Consider the following 23703-nt stretch of genomic DNA (forward strand, 5'->3'; position numbering starts at 1 on the left):
GTCCGAGACCTCTTACTGGCTGGGGGTTCTTGCATCTCTTTCACTCTGTTTTGGTTTCAAAGCTTGGCCTTCCCAATGCCCCGATACAGCCCAACTCTGTGAGAGAGAATTCCCAGGAGGCTCAGATCTGTGCTTGATTTTGACCCAGGCCTGGCATGCATAACACTGGCAGAGCGAACAAGAAAAATATAAAGAAAAGAGCATTGCAGAGGCCATTTCCAAATGTTCAGATGCTTGTTTGCCTGTGAGCAGCCTCTGTTCAGAAGAAGCCCCACCCCTTTGGGTAACAGTTACTCCTGGCAGCATCTTCTGCAGCCTCTGCTTCGCCCCTCACCTACTCCATGAAATGCTCCCCTGCCCCTGAATCATTTTTATTGCATGTCCCTGGATCATGTCCAGGCTTTGACGTCTCCTCTCTTAAGATGCGGAGGCCGAGGGAGGATGACTAGGAAGGGAACAATGTGGAGTCCATTAGGGGGAGGACACATTCCTGGGCCCCCTGCACAAGTGGCTAATTCATCCCAGGTTCCGTGGTCAAGCCCAGAAGGCTCCTTGGCAATCTGAACTGTTGTCCTCTGTGACCCGCTGGGCATCTGCCTCGATGCTTCTGGGTTCATGGCTCTTCTGCTTCGGCCTCCTCCTTATCAGTCTGACTTTTGCTTCTTCTCCATTGTTGCTTCTGAAGCCCTACTGTTTCCCACCTCCCTGCCCCTCCCCCCAGAAAAGACAAGCTCCCTGGGGTGTGAGGACTGATAACAAATATTTTCAAACTATAAAGACTTAGGCTATATATATATATATATATATATATATATATATATATATATATAGCTTGAAAATATTCTCTTCAGCATGAGAGAGACAAAGTGAAAGAGGGAAAGGGAGAAAACAGAATACTGCTCACCTCTGGCATAAGGTGGTGCCAGGGATCGAACCTGGGACCTTGGGCATGAAAGTCTGGCATTACCAAGGAATGGTGAATGGGCTAAAACCAAATCTGGCAACAAAAGTACAGCACCAGGGACTCACATCCACCACCCTGTTCTTGCTGCTTTGCCTGCATGAAATAATAAAGAATTAGGCTACCTTGTAGGCTTGGTTCTTGGAGGAAGTTTGAGGATTTGTGGTCCATGAGACAGGAAGGTCCTGGGGCATTTCAATCCCTCCCTGAAGACACTAATTCCAACCCCTCCTTCCCTCTCCCAACTCCTCCATCTTTATAAAAAGCTGACACTTGGGAGCCAGGAGATAGCTCACCTAGTAGAGTGCACACCTTAGCATACATGATGACCTGGGCTGGAACCCCTAAAACTATCTGGTCCTGAGCTCCCAGTGACAGGGGGCTGGGGGAGGGGGCTAGGCTGTCTCTTCACCTGCTTCTTAATATCTTTTGACTAAAACAGTTTTATGTTTTCATGACATTCAGTTTACTGTTAAATTCCAAGTCACCAAGATTTATATGTTTCCTTCAAGGCTTTTCTTTTGCAGTTTTAATGTCTTTTGACTCAAAAAGCTTTATCTTTTGATGAAGTCCAACCCAAGGTCACAACGATTTATATCTGTTTCCTTTTGGAACTTTTACAGTTTTGATGGTTACATTTTGAATTGGGGCCCAAATTTTGACTTAGAATTTTTTTCCTTATGGTGTGAACTAGGGGCTCATATTTATTCTTATGAAATTCTTGTAGATGCAAATTTTCTATTGCCAATAGAAATCACTTGAAATGATTATTCTTAACTTATTGAATGGTCTTGATGCCATTCAATTGACCATAGACATTTGAGTTTAGAGTTTCATTGGGGAAGCTTCAATTCTCTGCCAGTGGTATAGTGTGTGTGTGTGTGTACATGTGTGTGTACGTGTGTGTGTGTGTGCATGTCACTCTTTATTCCTGTAGCCTTGTAGTAGATTTGAAATAAGAGAATATGTGTCCTTCAATTTTATTTTGCTTTCTCAGGCTTGCTTTTTGGCCCAGCTAGGTTTTTTCTATTTCACTGTGAATTTTAGGACCATCCTGCCAAATGATTCAAAAATGGAAGTTGGTATTTTGGTGTGCGTGTCACTGAAGTTGTAGGTCAATTTAGGGAATATTGTCATCTTAGCAATAATTAGGGATATATTTCCACATTTTAAGCCTCTTCTTTCATTTCTTTCAAAAAGTTTTCAGTATGCAGGTCTTTATTTTATGCACACACACAGATACACACACACAGAGAGAGAGAGAGAGAGAGAGAGAGGCAGCAGAGCACTCTTCAACTCTGGCATATGGTAGTGCTGAGAATAGAACCTGGGACCTCAGAGCCTCGGGCATAAAAGTCTTCTTCTGCAGAACCATTGTGCTGTCTCCCCAGTCTAAGTCTTGCACTTCTTTTGTTACATCTACCCCTAATTATGCTGTTCTTTCTGATGCCATTGCAGATATGTTGTCGTTTTCACTTAGGATTATTCTTCCATTTGTGTAGCAATCCAATAGATTGTTTTACTTTGTTCTTGTGTCCCTACTATCTTGCTGAATGTGTTCATTATTCTGAGAGAGAGAGAGAGAGAGAGAGAGAGAGGGAGAGAGAGAGAGTGAGAGAGGCTGACCCAGGCTTCAATACTTTACCAAGTGAAAGGCCTTTTGGAATCCAGTGAGCTGAACAAGGTGGAAGCAGCTCATCAGAATTGACTGGAAGTGGAACAGGTGGCCCAGATAAATGCCAGCTGTGCATCACGGCCAGCTTTATTGCTGGTTTATAATGTCGTCCATGGCTATTTTATAACGGTTTTCCTTATGCCTGATGTCACTGTAAATCCTGCCATAACATAGCTCTAATGCAGCAGAATGGTTGGAAGCTTGGCGAACCAGCTGATGATAGCAGGGTGGAAAGGAGACTCAGGATGGCCAGAGAGAAAATAATGGACCGTCACAGGGAGGGGCGAGAGGGGCCTGGATTGTCTCAAGATGCACGTGTGTTTATCCTTGCCAGTCAGCTTAATTGCCTGTGAGAGCAGATGGCATATTTAGGAGAAATCCACCAGGTGGCGTCCTTGAAGACATTTCTTTAAAGTGTCTTTTCTCTAATTACTTTGGAGCTTTTAGTAGACCTGGTATTTTTATAGAAGGGAGCCATCACCATTCTTGTTTGAATAGCAGTGAGTACATGCATGCTTTTTCAATTCTCCTATGGTGTGTGTGTGTGTGTGTGTGTGTGTGTGTGTGTGTGTGTGTGTGTGTGTGTGTGTGTGATTTTTGTGTCTGGGGCTTCTCTCTGAGTTGACTTTTCCACATAGATACAGACAGAGACAGAGAGACAGAGGCATGAGAGAGAGATACCATAGCACCAAAGTGTCCTCCAGTGTGGTGGGGGCGGGGTTCGAACCTGCATGGCGTAGATGGCAGAGCAGGTGCACTATCCAGGTGAGCTTGGATGCCTGTTTTAAATAACAAAGAGATACTTCTCTCAAGAGAGAAAACCCCTTGGCTGGATTTGGAGTTGAATTTAAACATTTCAGATTTAATTCTGTATTTTCCAGCTTCTTTTCTTAGCCTGAGGGGGAGGGGGCATATGTCTATAGAATTTTCTCATCACCTGCTGAGAGGTGAGAGAGATTTCTTTTTTTAAATATTTATTTCCTTTTGTTGCCCTTGTCTTTTTTATTGTTGTAGTTATTATTCTTGTTGTTATTGCTGTCATCATTGTTGGATAGGACAGAGAGAAATGGAGAGAGGAGGGGAAGACAGAGAGGGAGAGAGAAAGGTAGACACCTGCAGACCTGCTTCACTGCCTGTGAAGTGACTCCCCTGCAGGTGGGGAGCAAGGGGCTCGAACTGGGATCCTCACACACCTGGCTACTAGCTGGCTCTGTCCCCACCCCCTGTTGGCCCTGCAGGGCAGCCCTGCTCAACTACCTTAAAGAGTCAAATGGCCTTGGGGGTACTGAACAGAAAGGGTGACATCACAATAACATGACCCAAGGTATAGTTTCAAATGCTTTCTGAGCCCAAAGTTAGGGACTGAGCAGTGTCTGTCTCATTGGATAAGAGCTGGCTTAAACTCATGATTAAAAAAAAAAAATTCTGGTCCTTGTTACCCAGGAGGTAGTGCAGTAGATAAAGTGCTGGACTCTCACACATGAGATCCTGAGTTTGAGTGTTTGAATTCTGGCATCTCATGCACCAGAGTGATATGACGCCAGTCTCTCTCTTAAATATATAGATAGATCTTAAAATTTTTCAGGTCCAGTAAGGATCAACCACTGGACCAAAGCAGTTTTTGATCTTTCTTTTGTTTGATAAGACAAAGAGAAATGGAGAGGAAATGGAAATAGAGAGGAGAGGTAGAGAGACACCTACAGACTTGCCTCACCACTCATGAAGCTTTCCCTCTGCCGTGTGGACCAGGGGCTTGAACCCAGGTTCTTGAGCATGGTATTATGTGCACTTAACCAGGTGCACCACTACCCACCCTCAAGTATTTTTAAAAATTTAAAATTGGTTAAAGTATTAACATTTCAGGAGTGTAATTTCACAAAATCTCTCTTTTCTCTCTCTCTCCCCCCCCCTTTGTGTGTGTATGTGTGTACACCTCACCACCTCCCACAAAGTTCCTGAGACCCTCCACCTGTCAGTTCCAGTCCCCAGCCCTTCTAATAACCACGAGGATCTTCACAGATGGGCCTTTGATCTCTTCTTTGTTCTGATTTACAAGCTCTTAGTGGCTGTAGGAGGGATACACTGGTCTCCTACTTTCTGTCTCATTTCACTTTCTTGTTGTTTGGTGGTGTTGGTGTTGGGGGCATATTTTCTTTTTCATTTGAGTTCTTTATTACCAGAAGCAGTTGAGACACCCAAACCCTTCTGCATTGGTCACAAAGATATTGTCTTAGTTACTCCCCTCCCCAAGATAGCTCAGTGTCAGAGCATTCGATTTGCATGCCTGAGGTCGTGGGTTCAACTCCTGGTGCTGTCATATGCCAGAGCTGAGCAGTGCTCAAGATTTATGATGTTCCATTTATCTCTTTTCTTCCTTTTTTTTTTTTAAATAAAAGTAAGTAAATAGATCTTTTAAGAAAATCCTGAAGGAAAAATTGACGTGGCCTCTCCTGGAAATAGGGCTACAGAGGTGAGGGTTGGTTGTAGATCACTCACCAAAAGGCTCTTTGCATGAACCATATTGTTGGTGTGTGTGTGTGTGTGTGTGTGTGTGTGTACTTCACTCCCCCACAAATGAAGGAATAAGCACAGTAACTGTTGCCAGAAGGGCCACAGGCCAGCCAGACTCAGTCCACCTCAGAACTTGCTTCTGCCTCCCTCCCTTCATCACTCAGGTCCAGAAAAAAAATGCCTGACCATAGCCCCATGAGACTGTTGTGTCCATCCCTCTGAGATCAGGGCTGCTTTCATTTTCCAAGAAGGATCTCTCTAGTCTTGCAGTGTTTTGAGGAGAGCAGTCCTGGATGGACTGGGTTGAGGTTCTGGGGTGCAGAGCCTTTCCATTTCAGAGTCAGACAGGAGAACTTCTGTGTTTCTCTTTCCTTCTGCTTCCCCCATCCAACCTGAACAAGCTTAGTCCTCAGTAGGACTCTGGGGAGTAGGGACATGGCCTGAGATTGATAGGTCAGGTAGAGCTTCACTCCAGCAGTTTCCTGTCATGGAAAAGTTGATGGGACAGAATCTGGCTTTCTGTGATGCTGCACAGTGGGTCCCCCACAGGTTTCAGGTCCAGAGTCCCTCCTTGTGCCAGTCCAACAAGACAGTTGGACTCTGAAGAAGCATTTCAGAAACAGCCATGATATTAAAATAAGGAAAGATAGAAACAGGTTGGGAGTATGGATTGACCTGCCAACAGACATGTCCAGCGGAGAAGCAATTTCAGAAGCCAGATCTTCCTTCTCTGCACCCCATAATGATCCTGGGTCCATACTCTCAGAGAGATAAAGAACAGGAAAGCTTCCAGTGGAGGGGATGGGATATGAAACTCTAGCAGTGGAAACTGTACCCATCTTATCCTGTTCTTGTGGATATTTTTTAAATAATATTTATTTATTAATGAGAAGAACAGGAGGAGAAAGAACCAGACAACACTCTGGTACATGTGCTGCCAGGGATTGAACTCAGATCCTCATGCTTGACAGTATCATGCTTTATCCACTGCACCACCTCCAGGACCACTTGATATTTTTTATTTTATAAGTAAATTAAAAATAAGTTATTAAAATTAAAATAAAAAACTGCATATATAGAGAGGGGGGAGCGGTAGAGGCAGACAGAAAGATACTCACCAGAGCACTGCTCAGCTCTGGCTTATGGTGGTGCTGAGGATTGAACCTGGGACCTCAGAGCTTCAGACATGAGAGTCTTTTGCAGAATCATTATGCTGTTTCCTCAGTCCTCATGGCATTTTTAAAAATAGAGACAGAGTGGAGGAGGGAGGAGGGAGGAGGGAGGAGGGAGGAGGGAGGAGGGAGGAGGAAGGAGGAGGAGGAGGAAGAGGAGAGGAGGAGGAAGAGGAGAGAGAGAGAGAATATGAATGAGACCACAGCACCAAAAGTTCCTTCAATGCAGTGGGGTCCAGGCTTGAACTTGGGTCATGGACATGGCAAAGTGAGCTATCCGACTGAGCTATTTCACAGGTCCTCCCTGCCACCTTCTTCTTTTCTTTTTTTTTTTTTTGCTTTATTTATTTAAAAAAAATTTTATTTATAAAATAGAAACACTGACAACTTGAAGGTGTCCATCATCAATGCGAAATTTCCTCTTTAGTTTCATAGCCGTGAGATAGACTTCAGATGCTTATCCGAGGGGCTTTTATTTTTGTACTGTATGAACCACTATCTCTTTCTGTGTAGAATGGAGTCACTGAATCTATCTGGAAAGGTCAAATTATTTGATTTCCTTTCATTGCAGGAGTGACACCTGGCTTCTTGTGACAATGGCACCCAGTGGCGTGGAACCCTGCCTTCTCCTGTCTACCACCTTCTCCTGTCCCAAGCCTGTGACCAAGCCACTGGAGGCTGCAGACAAATGCAGAACCGTGAGTTAATCTGGATCATTCCTTTGTGTAATCTGCACGTTTTTCTCCCAACCCCAAATGGGCCACCCAGATGCTAAGCCACTCGCATGTTACTTCTGCTGTCAGAGCAATGAGACCAATAACCGAGAGGTGTGAGTGGCTCAGGGTCATAGAAGAGAAAAGAATTTAGCCCAGCGTCTGCCCTGGTCTCAGTCTCTGTGTTTTTCCAAGGTTCCATTTCAAATCCCCGCTTCATTCAAATGAGTCAATTAAAATGACCGTATTTGTTAAGGGGTCAGGAATATGCGTGGTGGTCTGTGTAGAAACAGCCATTGAAGACACAGTGGTGTAATGGATGAAGTTCTAAATGTGTACCCACCATGTCCTTTTTAGGCTCTGCACTGATGACGATACTGTTTTCCCCAGTGACTTTTAATCATATTTACCTACCTCCTTCTGACCTTGCTACACCCTCTTCAAAACCTGGCTTCTCTGAGGAATGTCTAGTTAAGTTCCCATTCCTACTTGGGATCTCTCTGCCCTTGTTTGAAGGGTGGGTAATGGGATCAGATACTCTCCATCAAGGGGAACATAATTGAACTAAGGTCCATGGGGAAACTGTAGAGATTTGAGCGGCTTTGAAGGCAGCTAGCTGGTCAGGTAAGAGATACCAGGTGTTTTTCATTTCTCTATTTGAATCCTCAGGGAACAGAATTGAAGTAACCAGCAATGCCATCCTTGGTAAATTCCAGATACTGCATTACCTGAGGAGTAATTGACAAGTTACATGCAGAAGTTCTGGGGGTTCTATTCTGTGCAAACAGTTGTATAGCAATCCCTATACCACCCCAAAAAGTTCCCTTTTGCTCTTTGTAGTCAGTATCTTTCCTCCTCCGCAGCCCCTGTAGCCATTGTTCTGTTAACGCCTCCACTAGCCATGCCTTGTTCCATCAGTGGCTTCTTACCTTCATTGTCTCTGACTCATTTTACTTGGCATAATGCCTTGGGGATTCATCTGTGTTATTTCAGCATCCCTTGTTATTTTCTGTTTATTTATCTATATTTTTCGAGACACATTTTTACTGTGTGAACAGCCCAGTGTGTTTATTTACTCACTGGTTGCAGGAAATTTGGGTCATTTCTAATTTTGCCAATCCCAAATCAACTTTCTGAGATGATCAGGACGCAAACCTTTGTGCAGAAGTGTGCTTTCATGTCTCTTGAGTCAAAACCTAGGCATGTGAGTGCTCAGTCATATGGTGCTTGTTTACATAGAGAAAAAAGGGGGTGTGTGTTTTACAAGGTAGCTGGGCTATTCGACGTCTCCATCAGTAAGAGCTGTTTTTTCCAGGAGTGCGTCAGTCACTCCATGTGCCCATCCACTCTAGGCCCCATCACTAAAATCACTGAGCCTTTCAGGTAGGTGGGCAGTGATAATGCCATTGTGGTTTCACTTTGTGCTTTCAATGATATTGAGCGTTTTTCTATACCTGTGTGTCAGATAGACAGCTGTTTTGGTGTGTCTGTTCACAGAACCCCCCCCCCTTTTGTCATTTGAAATCATCTTATTTCCCTGTTATTGAGTCTTGAGACATCTTTGTATATTTGGATATGACATAGATATGTCTTTGTTAGGTATGTGTTTTGCAGATATTTCCACCTAGTCTATGTCTCCTTGAGTATATACTTTAGATTTTTAAAAACTTCATTGTTTACGACTAGTGAGTTCTGTCCATAGTTGAAAAGGTTTGAGAAGATATCCAGTGCTGAGTAAGTCTCTTTCCATGTAACTCAGCAATCCAATTTCTTTTCCTGGAAGCAACCACTATTAACAGGTGATTTGTAGGGGTTGGGAAGAAAAGGACACCCCTAGAACATATTTTTCATAAAAACTAAGAATGTATATGTACATATATATGTGTGTGTATGCATATATGTACACATGTATGTGTGTATATGATCCCTTTTTGCTTCAGTGCATGACCACATCATCATATCCATATCTATACTGTTTTACTATTATCATGTATGTTTTATTGAAATATTCACTAATGCAGATAGTTTTTTTAAATTTCTTTATTGGGGGATTAATGTTTTACATTCGACAGTAAATACAATAGTGTGTACATGCATAACATTTCCCGGTTTTCCATATAACAATACAACCCCCACTAGGTCCTCTGTCATCCTTTTTGGACCTGTACTCTTCCCCCTCCCAATCCATCCCAGAGTCTTACTTTGGTGCAATTAACCAACTCCAGTACAGGTTCTACTTGTGTTTTCTCTTCTGATCTTGTTTTTCGACTTCTGCCTGAAAGCGAGATCATCCCATATTCATCCTTCTGTTTGCAGATAGTTTTAAGTATAGATTTTAAACCCATGGTAATTAATGGTGTCTTAGGATAGTTGTGACTACATGTTTGCTGTTGTACTGATTACCATAGACTTTGTTGTGTGTGTGTGTGTGTGGGGGGTGCATACGAATTTATAAGCTATAAGTGGTCACATATATTTATTTTCTTACAGTCTCATGATGCCCCTTACTCACTACCCAGTGACACTTTGCTCAGCCATAGGGCACTGGATCACCAGCCCCTTTGAATCCCCCTTTAAGAGTTCTTGGATCTGCTGAGATAGACCTTGGCTAGTACCGTCTACATCGTGGTGTCTCTTACTCACTTAACACTTTCCCATAGCAACTGTGCTCTATACTTGCCTGTAATGAGGTGGCCTTTTTTTGAGTGTCTGTATTATATTCCCTTATATCTATGTGCCATGCACTAGGTAACTTGGCTTGAAACCAGTAGGGCTCCCCAGCTGGTTCCATGAATCTCATCATTCTACAGGTCAGTGTTAGGTTGAGTGCTGGCTGGTGGTGCCAAGTACCAGCCTGAGTTCTGAGTGCAGGATGACTGTGACGTGGCAGATGGTGAAAACAAGCCTGTTAACTGAATTTCCTTCTGTTGCCCATGGTGCATAGAAGTCAGTATGACAGTCCCCAGGCTTTCTTGTGGGATTTCTAGCTTGGGATTAGGCTCCATCTATGAAATAACTTACTGTTGGTATGGGGGAAAATTGTATGAGTGGTGAAGCAGTGCTGCAGGTGGCTCTCTTCCCCCTCACCTCACCCGCATCCCCTATCAGTTTCTCTCTGTCCAGTCAAATAAATAAATAAAGGGGTGGGCAACAACAGAAGGCCGCCAGGAGCAGTGGAGTCATAGTGCAGGCACTTGAGCCCCAGCCATAACCCTGCTACCAGTAAATACAATATATTGAGTCTTAGAACATTCTATACTCACTTCCCTCCGGTGACTGAGCCCTCTTCTACCTTTGCTTCCGTGGCTTCTTTGGCTCCTAGTCATGGAGAGATCTGTGTAGCTTTGATCCTTTTCAGACGGAAAAGGGTGCTTGGTTTTGCACTGCAAAGCATCTGTGTGGGTCCTTCACCCTGCTTGACTTCCAGTGATGCTGCGGGAGGCAGGTAATAGGCTGCAGGTTGGGAGGTGACTGCCGCTGCCCCCACAGGCTCCACCTGCCGATCATTTCCAGGGAATGAGGATCTCGTTCAGAAGGCTCTCCTACAATAAACTGGACAGAAAAAGAAAATCCTAGAGCTGAGTTGGCTCAGAGAAGACAACTCCCTAGTCCACTCACAACGAGAAAGCAAGGGACCAAAGGATTTAATCCAGATTGGCCAGATTCCGGAACTCCTTCTCACTGTGAAGTCTTTCAGTATTTTTTTCTGACAGTCCTTTTAGCTTTAGGACACAAACGAGAGACTGCGTTTTTGACCTTTCCAATTACGTGACAAGTCCAATGTTAATCAGCTCAGTCGGGATTGATGGCCTCAGGATAGCTGATGCCCCAAACCATCTTCTGAAGAAATGATGAAATCAGACTAATTAACACGTCTGAAAACATCCTGTGAGCTCCAGTGAGGTCTTTGCTGCGGGGCTCACTTCACACCTTCCCCGCAGAAGAAAGCCAGCCACTCATTGGCAGAGCCCTTGCTTCTGTGAAGCAGCTGCAAGAGTCACAGCCATGTCTGACTAGCACAGAATTAATTCCTGCTGGGGGGCAGCATTATCACCTCCCTTCACGAGGCTTGGGGAAGCAGCTCCTGCTGCAGAGAAGGAAGGGGTTCCTGTCTCTTTCCACTCCAGATGAGGCGTGCATGAGAGGCAATGCTCCATGCAGAGGGTTTATGGTTGGGGGGGGGTCTTGTGTTTATGGCAATTTGTGGGATGTAAGCTTGTCTCAGTGGCTGCAGACCTGAAGCACTGTATCAACTTGAAAATGGACTTCTGGTTGAGTCCCTTTGGGTATTCTGTGCATGGATGACAACTGGTATAACTTGCCTGATAAATGAATACACACACACACACACACACACACACACACACACACGATTTATTCTGTTTATACACTTAAATATCAAAGGAAAAGGAAACACACACACACACACACATATGCCTAGAAATTATTCCAACTACAGGAAAATAACTATCCATAGCCCTTGATAGCTAAGGTTAAACATAGGACAGGTGGAATTAACTGAGGGATCTAGCTCTAAGATGAGACTTTTTTGCTTATTGGGAGGATTAATGGTTTACAGTAAATATAGTTGTTGGTACAAGTATGTAACGTTTCTGTTTTCTTTTTAAAAATATTTTTATGGGAGTCGGGCTGTAGTGCAGTGGGTTAAGCGCAGTTGGCGCAAAGTGCAAGGACCAGTGTAAGGATCCTGGCTCGAGCCCCCGGCTCCCCACCTGCAGGGGAGTCGCTTCACAGGTGGTGAAGCAGGTCTGCAGGTGTCTTTCTCTCCCCCTCTCTGTCTTCCCCTCCTCTCTTGATTTCTCTCTGTCCTATCCAACAACAATGACAACAATAACTACAACAAAAGAGGGCAACAAAAGGGAATAAATAAAATAAATATTAAAAAAAATTTTATTTATTATTGGATAAAGACAGAAAAAATGAGAGGGAGGAAGAGATAGAGATGCAGAGAGACAGAGAGACACCTGCAGCCTTAGTTCACCACTTGTGAAGCTTTCCCACTGCAGGTGGGGACCAGGGGCTTGAACCTGGGTCCTTGCACACTGTAACGTGCACTTAATCGGTGTGTCACTGCCTGACCCCTAAAATTTATTAGTTTCTGCACAACACACTCACCCCCAGCTAGGTCCTCCTCCACCATCACAAACCAGGACCTGAAGCTCCCCTCCCTCTGAGTCCTTTGCTTCGGTGCAATACACCAAACCTGGTCTGAGTCCTGCTTTATGTTTCCCCTTTCTGTTTTTACTTCTTAACTTCTGTCTTCGACTTTTTATCTGCACAGAACTTAGCAAGGATCATACAGTATTTCGAACTGGCACCTTGTTTTGTGCGGATACAGTGGTACTACCCATGTCGATCCTTGGAGAAAGCTCTTCAGCGTGATTTCAGTGCCTCACAACATTGCCTCATGAGAACAGATCATGAATGTTGAAGCATCCAAGCCATGGATGTAACTGGTTAAGGAGAGTTTTGTGTTCATTACAGGACTCAGGTAGTGATGGATAGACTGTCTGAGCTATAACTGTTGACCTAGAGTTCTGCTGAAATAGGGGGTGGGCAGTGGCACACCTGGTTAAGCGCACTTAGTTCTTTTTGTTTTACTTTGTTGGGGGGATTAATGGTTCACATTCAACAATAAAATACAGTAACAAAAATTAAAAATACAGTAGTTTGTACATGTATAACATTTCTTAGTTTTCCATATAACAATCCCCCCCAACTCACCTCTATGGTTTTGTCAGTATTTCCTTTTTACAAATAAATAATATAAAAAATAAAAAATCAAGGGCAACAAAAGAGAAAATACAAAAAAAAAATTCACCCCCCTCTAGATCCTCTGACATCACATTTCATGACCTGAACCCTCACCGGAGAGTCCTTTAATTTGTTACAGTACATCAAGCCCAGTCCAAGTTCTGCTTTGTGTTTTCTTATTTTTCAACTTAAAAAAAATTTATTATTGATGATGTAATAATGATCAATAAGATTGTGGGATAAGAGGGGTACAATTCATACAAATTCTACCACCAGGATGCCATATCCCACCCTCTCCATTGGAAGGTTCCCTAGTCCTTATCCCTCTGGGAATATGGACCAAAGATCTCTAAGGGAGTGCCCTTAATCTAAGTGAAGGGCCCGTGCAAGGATCTGGCTTTCAGCCTCCAGCTCCCCACCTGCAGCAGGGGCGCTTCACCAATGATGAAGAAGGTATTCAGGTGTCCTTCTGTCTCTCTCCTATTCTGTCTCCCCCTTCCCTTCTCGACTTCTCTGTCTTATCCAATGAAGTGGAAGAAGAAGAAGAAGAAGAAGGAGAAGGAGAAGGAGAAGGAGAAGGAGAAGGAGAAGGAGAAGAAGAAAAGACAAAAAAACGCTGCTAGGAGTAGCGGATTTGTAGTGCCAGCACTGAGCCCCAGTAAATGTAGTAAATAAAATAAAAAGAATTCTACAAAAATACAGTATTCTTGTATTTACGTCTGTTCTTAAGCACATCTTTAAAAAAAGACTTATTTATTATGAGGGAGAGAGTGAGACAGAGCACTGCTCAGATCTGGCATAAGGTGGTGCTGGGAATTGATCTTGCTGTGCTTGGGGGTCTCAGACTTGCAAGTTGGTACTCTAACAAGCTGATCTATATCCTCAGACCAAAGACTTATTATTTTTTTAAATAAAGGAAAAAGAAAGACCTATTCAGAAGAGTTGAAGTGATTTATTGTCTTGAAACACACAGTGCCACCCTTCCTGAGGAAAGAAAGTTAGCTCAGAAGGAAAAACAGAAATAAAAGGAGAAAGAGAGAGAAAGACTACGTGTGATGGTGACTCTAAATGAAAGTAGGCCACAAAGAATGTTAATGATTATCGACACCACAAACACGTGACCCACATCTGAAGTATACAGTGGACAGAAGGGAGACTATATATTTGAACTTTGTAAATTTCTTGCATTATTTGAGCAGTGATACAAGCACTGATTTACATTGAGTGAGTCAGGGCCACTTCCTGTTACCACTATGTAACAATAATGGAAATAAAAGAGAGTGTAAGTAACAAGCTATAGAGGAGACTGGAAAATAATTTTTCAAAGCTTTATTAACTCAAAACTATAATAAAGGCATATAAAGAAATGAAGAGCCTGTAGGATACTAATATATAAGTTCTAATATATTAAACAGTTATATTACATGCAAATGAACTGATTTAATTAAAATCAAAACCTCTCAAACTGAATAAATGAAACATGGAGACACATTGCTTTTTGTTCTTTATTCATATTTGCTTATTATTTTTTTCTTTGATAGGCCAGAGAAACTGAGGGGGGAGGGGAAATAGAGGAGCGAGAAAGAGAGGCACCTGCAGCATTGCCTCACCACTCCTGAAGCTTCCCCTCTGCAGATGGGCACCAGGGGCCTGAACCCAGGCCCTTGGGTGTGGTGGCACATACACTCAGCTGGGTGCACCACTACCTGATTCTGAGACCCTTTATATGTAAGGACATAAATGCATAGAAAGTAAAAACACTAATATAGACTAATATAATGTAGACTAATACAGACTAGTATAGACCTGAAAGTCCTCACACAGATAAAAAGGTAAATGACAGGGCTGAGTGGTGGCACACCTGGGTAAGTGTATGTGCTACCATGCACAGGGCCCAGGTTCAAGCCCCTGCTCCACACCTGCAGGAAGGAAGCTTCACAAGTGGTAAAGCAGGGCTGCAGGTGTCTCTCTGTCTCTCCCTCTCTATATCCCTCTCAATTTCACTCTGTTCTATTAAATACAATAAATAAAGTTAAAATTTTTTTTTATTATCTTTACTTATTGGATAGAGACTGCCAGAGATCTAGAGTGAAGGGGAGACAGAGAGGGAGGGAGATAGAGAGACACCTGCAGTCCTGCTTCACCACTCACAAAGCTTTCCCCCTGTAGGTGGGGACTGGGGACTCGAACCTAGTGCTCAACCAGGTATGCCACCACCTGGCACCCCATAAAGTTTTTTTTAAAGAAAGGAAAACAACATTATTATAAAAAACAAAATAGACTAGGTGCTGGATATAGAGTACACTTTCTGTGTGTGAGAGAGGCAGTAAAACCATGCTTGAAAGGATAAATTTACGTATCAGGAATAAGAAGAGGTGAACCTTAATCCTCTACTGCTTTTCTTGCTTGTATCTATAGTGTAATGTTGAGAAGAATATGAATTCAAGCTCCAACAGAGAACAAAGCAGCTTGTCATCATGACAGCAGAAATGATTTACACAACCAATGTGTAATAAAAATTACGAAGCTCGAGGGTCGGGCAGTAGCGCAGTGGTTTAAGCGCACGTGGCACAATGCACAAGGATCAGCGGAAGGATCCTGGTTTGAGCCCCGGGCTCCCCACCTGCAGGGGAGTCGCTTCACAAGCAGTGAAGCAGGCCTGCAGGTCTGCAGGTGTCTATCTTTCTCTCCCTGTCTCTGTCTTCCCCTCCTCACTTGATTTCTCTCTGTCCTATCCAACAACGAATGACATCGATAACAATAATAACCACAACAAGGCTACAACAACAAGGGCAACAAAAGGTGGGAAAATGGCCTCCAGGAGCAGTGGATTCATGGTGCAGGCACTGAGCCCAGCAATAACCCTGGAGGCAAAGAAAAAAATTACGAAGCTCAAACCTTGTTCTTTAAGACAGTCAAACGTGAGGGGGGCATGGGGATAGCTCACCTAAGAGGACACCTATGTTGCCATGTATAGGACCCACGTTAGAGCCTCAGTTACCCCACATGGGAACACTATGGCACTGGGGGAAGCTTTGGAGAAGGAAGGAGAGAGGGAAGGAGAAAGAGGGAGGGGAGAGAAAAAGAGAGGGTGGGAGAGAAAGAGAGAGAGAGAGAGGGAGAGAGAGAGAGAGAGAGCACTTAGAAAGCATGAGTAAGAGAAAGAGACAAGACACATATCACCAATATTCACGAAGCAAAATAGAGGAACATGGGGTCCCTGCAGAGATTTAAAGAAAACAACGAAAACCATGAGACTGTGAACCCCTTAATTTCAATAGCTGTAAAGACCAAGCGGGAATGAGAAATTCCCTGGGAGAGGTGGAAATCACCAAACTGGAAATGGGAAGATCAGGCTTAAACTCTAAATATTGCATGTTCATTAAGGACTTCCTTTTAGAGCTTGACTCCACTTAACCTTAATTACTTCCTCAATACAAATGCAATCCCTCTGGGAGATCCTCTCTCCCTCTCTCTCTCTTTCTCTCTCTCTCTCTCTCTCTCACACACACACACTCACACACACACACACACACACACACACACACACACACACGGACTGGAGGACACCATTGAGCTCACAGAAGCACTTTTTCCTTCACATGGCAGCATGATCCTCTGACACTCCTTTGTGATGGAGATGAGGGGAGCCCTCCTCTGAAGAGCTGAGTAGGCAGATGAAGGTTCCTCCAAGTCACCCAGCCATAGGGCTTGGTTTACACTATTTGCCTCTATATCAGAGGTAAACCCACCCTGGGATTTCACAGGTTTGGAGGCTGAGGACACAACTCCTCAGGGGTTTAATTATATGAAGGAGCTATGAAGGAGCTATGAAGGAGCTATGAAGGAGCAGGGGAGCTTCCAGAGAGAGGGAGAGGGAGAGGAAGAGAAAGAGAGAGAATATATAGAAGAAGAAGCAAGCAGGAGAAGCATAAGGTGGACCAACTGTGGACACAGTGTGGGGAGAGGGGTCTAGAGCTGGGAGCACTTTTCAGCCTTGGGGCAGGGGCTGTATGACTAGAGAGAAGAGGCTGATGAAAGAGATTTGCTCAGTTTCTAAACCTTGGGAGCAAAGGGGAGCGTATTTTGTAGTCTAAATCAGAGGCACGATAGATATATAAATTTATAAATAGTAGTATGTCTTCTTACCAGGATTCTCCTGAGAGGAATACTCTGAAACACTCAATGAACCATCACGGGGAAGTGGGGGAAGACATCTCTTTTAAATTTATTCATTTATTTTTTTGCTTCCAGGATTACTGCTGGAGCTCAGTGCCTGCACTATGAATTCACTACTCCTGGAGGCCATCTTCCCCAGTTTGTTGTTTTTGCTGTTGTTGCTGTTGGATAGGACAGAGAGAAACTGAGAGAGGAATAGAAGGCAGAGAAGGGGAGAGAAAGACATACACCTGCTGACCTGCTTCACTACTTGTGATCCCCTCCCTGCAGGTGGAAAGCTGGGGGGTTCAAACCGGGATCCTTATCCCCTCCTTCTGCTTCATACCATGTGCACTTAGCCCAGTGTGCTACCACCTGGCCCCCTTTAAGATATTTATTTATTTATTATTGGATACATACAGACAGAGAGAAACTGAGATGGGAGAGGAAGATAAGATAGGAGAGGGAGAGGGAGAGGGAGAGAGAGAGACTGGCAGCCCTGCTTCACCACTCGTGATGCTTTCCCCCCTGCAGCTGGGGAACAGGGGCTTGAACCTGGGTCCTTGTACTCTGTTACGTGTGCGGTTAGCCAGGTGCATCACTGCCTGGCCCTGAGAGAAATGTCTCCATCCCCAAGTCTGGGATATTGTCCTGTGGAGGTGACAGCCTACATCACTGTCCAAACAATGCAAGAACTCTACAAATTTCAAATATATATTTCCCTGCCTATCTTTTGTCTTTTTGATATGTGTACTGTGAATTTGTCCTTCCAGAGCCTTTAAATCATGAATATTCTTTGTACTCTATTCGAATAAAGGACCTAGTTCACCCTTGGGAACTAGGTTGTTTTCTGAGAACCCCCCAAAACTTGTGAGGGAGAATTATAAAGTGTTTAGAGGGGGCTGGGGGGTGGCATATTCAGTAGAGAACAAATTTCCATGTACAAGGACTCAGCTGGGTTCAAGGCCTGGCTCCTCACTGGTGGGAGTGGGGGTAGTGGTGGTGGTGGAGGAAGAGGTTCACAAACTGTGAAACAGGTCTATAGGTGTCTCTCTTGACTTTTTCCCTCCCTGCCACTCACTCCCCTCTCATTTTTTTCTCTGTTTCTATCCAAAATAATAATATTAAATGAAAATATTAAAAATATCCTATACTAGCAGCCGGGCCAAGGCTGACCAGCACTAGTCTGCCTTGTGACCCCATCCAGGCCCCTGGGTGGCTGTGGTGGCCTGGGCCCCTCAGGGCTGGAGGGAACACAGGCTCACTGCATTTCTTTTCCTGCATCACTTTGGCCTAGATAGATGGCAGTGTCGCCATGGTGATTGCTTGAGGAAGAGCAGCCCCTGGACCGGTTTCCTCCTGGTCTTTTCCTGCCTTGGAGCCAGCGAGATTCAGCCAAATGCCTGTGAGCATCAATTAGTGAAAAGTAAACGTGGAGTTAGGAGGCACCTCTGTGACATCCTGAAGGCAGAGGATGACAGCGCCTATGGAGTTAGCATCACTGAGTTTACCACAAGCAAACCCACTGCCTCTTTACCAGGGACTTCTAAGGGCAGGGATGGGCTGTTCATGCCACCCCTGACTCCAGTGTATAGTGCTCCCTGGCCGGGCAGACGCTGCCCAGCTCCTGGAAGGTCAAGGGCAGAGGTTGCTGTAGGCTGGTCACACATCTATCTCTGCCCCCAAGCAGCATAACGGGCAGAAAAGGTGAAAGCTGAAACTGCTAAATTATGGGGCCAGATAGTGGCACGCCTAGCCTAGAGCTCACATTACAGTGTGCAACGACCAGGGTTCAAGCCCCTGGTCCCCACCAGCAGGAGGGAAAGCTTCACAGAGTGGTGAAGCACATCTGTAGGTGTCTGTCTCTTTCCTTCTCTTATCTCCCCCTCACCTCTTAATTTCTCTTTGTCTATATCCAATAATAAACATATTTTAAAAAATATTACCAGGGGTCAGGCGGTGGCACACCGGGTTAAGCACTTATATCACAGTGAGCAAGAACCCAGGTTCATGTCCCTGGTCCCCATCTGCAGAGGGAAAGCTTCACGAGGGATGAAGCAGGGCTGCAGGTGTCTTTCTGTCTCTCTCCCTTTCTGTCTCCTCCCTTCCCTCTCAACTTCTCTCTGTCTCTATATAGTAAATAAATAGATTATTTTAAAAAATCTTACTGGGGGTCGGGCGGTAGCACAGTTTCTGAGCTCCTCTGGGAGGGACTTTGACTTTCATTCAGCTTTAAATTCTCAGGATCCAATGTAATGTCTGCACATAGGAAGTACCCCTCTCATTTATTTGTGGGTTCAGCTTCCGGGGAGGTGGCTCAGTTCTAGACTGCAGGACTTGCAAGTGTGACATCTTAAGTTCAACCCCAGTATTAACAATATAGTAGTAAACAAAAGGGTATAGTCCCTGAGCTTGTGAAACTAGACTTCTAGTGATGGAGTGTCATTGATCAAGCAAAGTAAAAGTTTCAAAGATTAAAAGAAGATAGGGCTTTGAAAGAATACTAAAATAGTGGGGGCAAGGGGCAGACCATGCCTTGTCTTTCTCCTAGAAACAAGAAGCTTATTAAAGGAATCTATAGGGTCCCTTCCTTCCTTCCTTCCTTCCTTCCTTCCTTCCTTCCTTCCTTCCTTTCTTTCTTTCTTTCTTTCTCTCTTTCTTTCTTTTTTCTTCTCTGTTGGAGAAGTGTCACAAATATCCAAGTGATGCTCTGGGTCCCTGTCTCTTTCTCTCATCAACTAGACAGTCTTAAACGTTGAACAAATAATCTCTCAAATAATAATTGCTGTCATTGCATAACAAAGTCTCCTTGGTGGGTAGGCTGGGACTGGAGAAGAAATGACCATTTGGGGTGATGGGGACAAGTAAGGGGGGTGGGCTGATAGTTTTGGGGAGTGGGGGGAGCTGATGCATCAGTGATTAAGTATAAATCTGCTAGTGCAAGTCTTTGTGACCAGGGAAACAGGAGGTGGAGAGTCTGGGAGGATGGATAGAGATTAAAAAGGAAGAATTTGTGTCTGCTGTGGTACACAGAGTTTGTAGTGGCCAGTGGACTACATGAATGAAGTGGGTATTTAATTGAGCCTCAGCAGAAAGGACTGGACTTGTGCTGTCTCATAAGACCATAGGTGTGTGTGTGTGTGTGTGTGTGTGTGTGAGAGAGAGAGAGAGAGAGAGAGAGAGAGAGAGAGAGAGAGAGGTGCAGTGAGTGGTAGGGTGAATTGACTTGAATTTCATCTCAACTGGTGATTCTGGAAACAGGAAAGCCTCAGAAACTCAGAGGCACACTCCTTTCTTATCAGCCTTACCCCTTGAGAAGAAGAGCAGTTGAAAGATCCATGAATGACTTTGTTCCCTGGGAAGCCAAGATCCCAGAGGCCAAGAGAGTTGTGGGAGGCAGGAAGACTGGGGACCTATACCCCTTTCCTAACTGTCCCCAAACCCAGCTCTGGGTATACTCATCATGGCCATGTCTTGGGTGTGTCATCAGGTGAGTTTTGAAGGGTTAAGATGCCCAGTATCCAAGCCTGAAAGATGTAAATAGCCCAGAAGAACTCTTGACACAGTGCACAGGAATGCAGCAATGTAAGCCATCAGGTTCAGGAGATCAAGGGAGGAAGAGGAACCAATGAATAGATGTAAATAGTCAGACGAGGCAAATATGTGTCAGTTACATCATTATCACGTTTTATGTGATATATATGTATACATAGTGTGCATATAATATGTGATGTATATTATAAATATTAATATATATGAGATAGCATAATGTCTATGCAAAAGGCTTTCATGCCTGGCACCACCCAAAGCCAGAGCTAAGTAGGGCTCTCTCTCTCTAATTAAACTAATTTAAAAAATACAGGAAAGTAAAAGCTTACACCTCCAACATTTCACTGGATTTTTTTTTTTTGCCTGTAACTCTGCTCCTGAAATTTATGTAGACTGGAACACATCCTATCTAAAATATATGAAGGGCCAGGGAGGAGGGACAAGGGGTAACTGAATAATAGTTCTGCAAAGACTCTCCTTCCAGAGGCTCCAAAGTCCCAGGTTCAGTTCCCTGCAACACCTGAAACCAGAGATGAGCAGTGCTCTGGTTTGAATGAATGAATGAATGAATGAATGAATGAATGAATGAATGAATGAATCTCATGAAGGGAGGCGTCAGGCTGCTCCTTTGACACTGGTGAGTGGTAATTTAGTGCTAATAATTTTTAGGTAATTTTTTTTTGCCTCCAGGGTTATCACTGGGGCACGGTGCCTGCACTATGAATCCACTGCTCCTGGAGGCTAGTTTTTCCCTTTTTGTTGCCCTTGTTGTTTATTGTCATTGTTGTTGTTTTTGGATAGGACAGAGAGAAATCGAGAGAGAAGGGGAAGACAGAGAGGGGGAGAGAAAGATAGATACCTGCAGACCTGCTTCACTGCCTGTGAAGCAAACCCCCTTGCAGGTGGGGAGCTGTGGGTTTGAACCGTGATTCTTAAACCGGTCCTTGCACTTTATGCCATGTGTGCTCAACTCGCTGAGCTACCACCTGACCCCAGTAAAAAATTTTTAAATATTCTACTTATTTACTATATAGAGACAGAGAGAAGTTGAGAGGGAAGGGAGGAGACAGAAAGACACCTGCAGACCTGCTTCATCCCTCGTGAAGCTTTCTCTCTGCAGATGGGGACCAGGGGCATGAACCTGGGTTCTTGCTCACTGTGATATAAGTGCTTAACCCGGTGTGCCACCACCAAGCCCCTGGTATTTTTAAAATTTGTTTATTATTGGGTATAGACAGAGAGAAATTAAGAGGTGAGGGGGAGATAAGAGAAGGAAAGAGACAGACACCTACAGATGTGCTTCACCACTCTGTGAAGCTTTCCCTCCTGCTGGTGGGGACCAGGGGCTTGAACCCTGGTCGTTGCACACTGTAATGTGAGCTCTAGGCTAGGTGTGCCACTATCTGGCCCCATAATTTAACATTTTCAGCCTTCACCTTTCCAGCCCATCAGCCTCAGCAAATGCTCTCACTGCCTTGCCATTCCCACTGATATCCAGCAGGTGGGGCAAGAGAGGCGCATTCACCTGACAGCTCAGCCTTGGGGTTCAAGTGGGGAGTGTTGGCTGCTTGCTTAGCAATCCTGCAAGTCCTTTCTCGAATTTAAATACATTATTAAAATTAAAGAGAACGAAAACACTGCTTCATAGCAGCGCACAGTACCCAGCGGGTATTGGCTTTCTGAATTGTTCAGCTGTTGGGTTCCAATCTCCCACATGTTTTGGCTCTTGGAACAATGTCTAATTCAGGGCAAGTGTGTCTGGTCCCATCCAGTTCAAGTCCAGGAGGCCTCTGGGACTTAGACTGAACCATCTCTGGGATCCTTTCAAGCAATGGATTAGACTCCCTTGCAGAGCCGAAGGTAAACAACCACAACAAACTAACACAACCAAAAACCAACCAGACAAAGAAAAAACAAATCCAGGTAGTACAGGAAGAATCAAATCAAGTTTTAATTGAATTGCAGTGATAGACTGGTAAGACTAGTTAAGCATATAATTAATTGTTGTCACCATAGCAACAGGATTAGCAGGGACTATTAGGGTGGTGCCAGGGGTTCAATGAGAGACTCTTCAAAAGACAAGTGCTGGAAATTGCAGAAAATAATTCATCTCCCTGCATTGGTTCTCCAGAGGGCTCTGCGTGCTCTGGCAACCCCCAATAAATCTATTTAATAATATTTTCCTTAGATTCACTGGACTCTCCTACTCCCCAAGGGCCCCGAGGTGCTTCGTAAGCCATGAGCATAAATATAGATCTGGAATAATGGATCGGGCCAGGTTTTCCTAGCGCTGAAACAACTCTCTGGTGGTTTGTTTCTGCACCTCAGGAAGCTCAATTACCTTCAGGAGACAGAGAAGCAGTAATTAACTAAGCGGCTTCCCCCACAGGCCTGGGGCCCGAGGCTCTGGCAGTGTCAATTCTAGGGTGGGGGGTGGAGAAGAGGGGACTCCAGAGATAGTCCTTTTATTTTTATTTATTTATTTATTTATTTGTAATGCCCAGCTTCCTCCCCCCAAAAAAAGAAGAAGCTTCAAGGAGGCTGGCAAAACACACAGAGTACATCATGATCATCAGAGCCCAGCTCATTGTGTTTACCTGAGGAAATCGAAGCCAGAGTGAATCACGGTGAGAAATAAGACACTCAGAGTGGCCACAGAAGGCAGGGTTTCCCTTCTTCCCTTTGCTCATGGACTCCATCTGTGCCATGTGCATATGCACACATGTCCACGCATGTTTATGTATGTATGCATGCATGCATGCATGCATGTAAGTATTTTGGTGGCATTGGTACCCCTGTGGGCTGACTTGATCATTCAGATAGAGACATAAGGAGAGACAGATCGAGGGACAGACATCACAGCATTGGAGTTTCCCCTAGTGCTGCTGTGCTTCTCCCTTGGAGGGAGTTTGAACCTCAACCCAGGCACACACCTCTGCATGGGACAGAGAGGAATAGAAAGGAGAGTGAAAGAGGCCAAACTGTCTCACTCAGGGGTGGAAGGAACTTAAGAAGCAAGGACAGAACTGGAAAATATAAGGTGAGCCTTGGGCTGCATGTTGTGTATTTGCACCAAAGCAAAGAACTCTGGGGAAGAAGAGAGAGGGATCTGATGAAGGAAAATTGGGGTCCTGGTTTATGGTGGGGGTGGGGCTGTGACTGGGGGAGCAAGTGTCTCCCAGACATCTA

At 44.4% G+C, this 23703-nt stretch overlaps 1 long non-coding RNA gene across 1 annotated transcript in view; it reads left to right on the plus strand.

The window, feature by feature from the left end:
* LOC132534925 (uncharacterized) overlaps window positions 1-23703 on the plus strand; it is a 150038-nt gene that overhangs the window by 32421 nt on the left and 93914 nt on the right. The window contains exon 3 of the long non-coding RNA XR_009546685.1: window positions 6891-7017. This is a non-coding gene — a long non-coding RNA (uncharacterized LOC132534925). The remainder of the gene's footprint in view (window positions 1-6890; window positions 7018-23703) is intronic.

This window comes from Erinaceus europaeus, chromosome 20, assembly GCF_950295315.1.
Source record: "Erinaceus europaeus chromosome 20, mEriEur2.1, whole genome shotgun sequence".
Lineage (NCBI taxonomy): Eukaryota > Metazoa > Chordata > Mammalia > Eulipotyphla > Erinaceidae > Erinaceus > Erinaceus europaeus.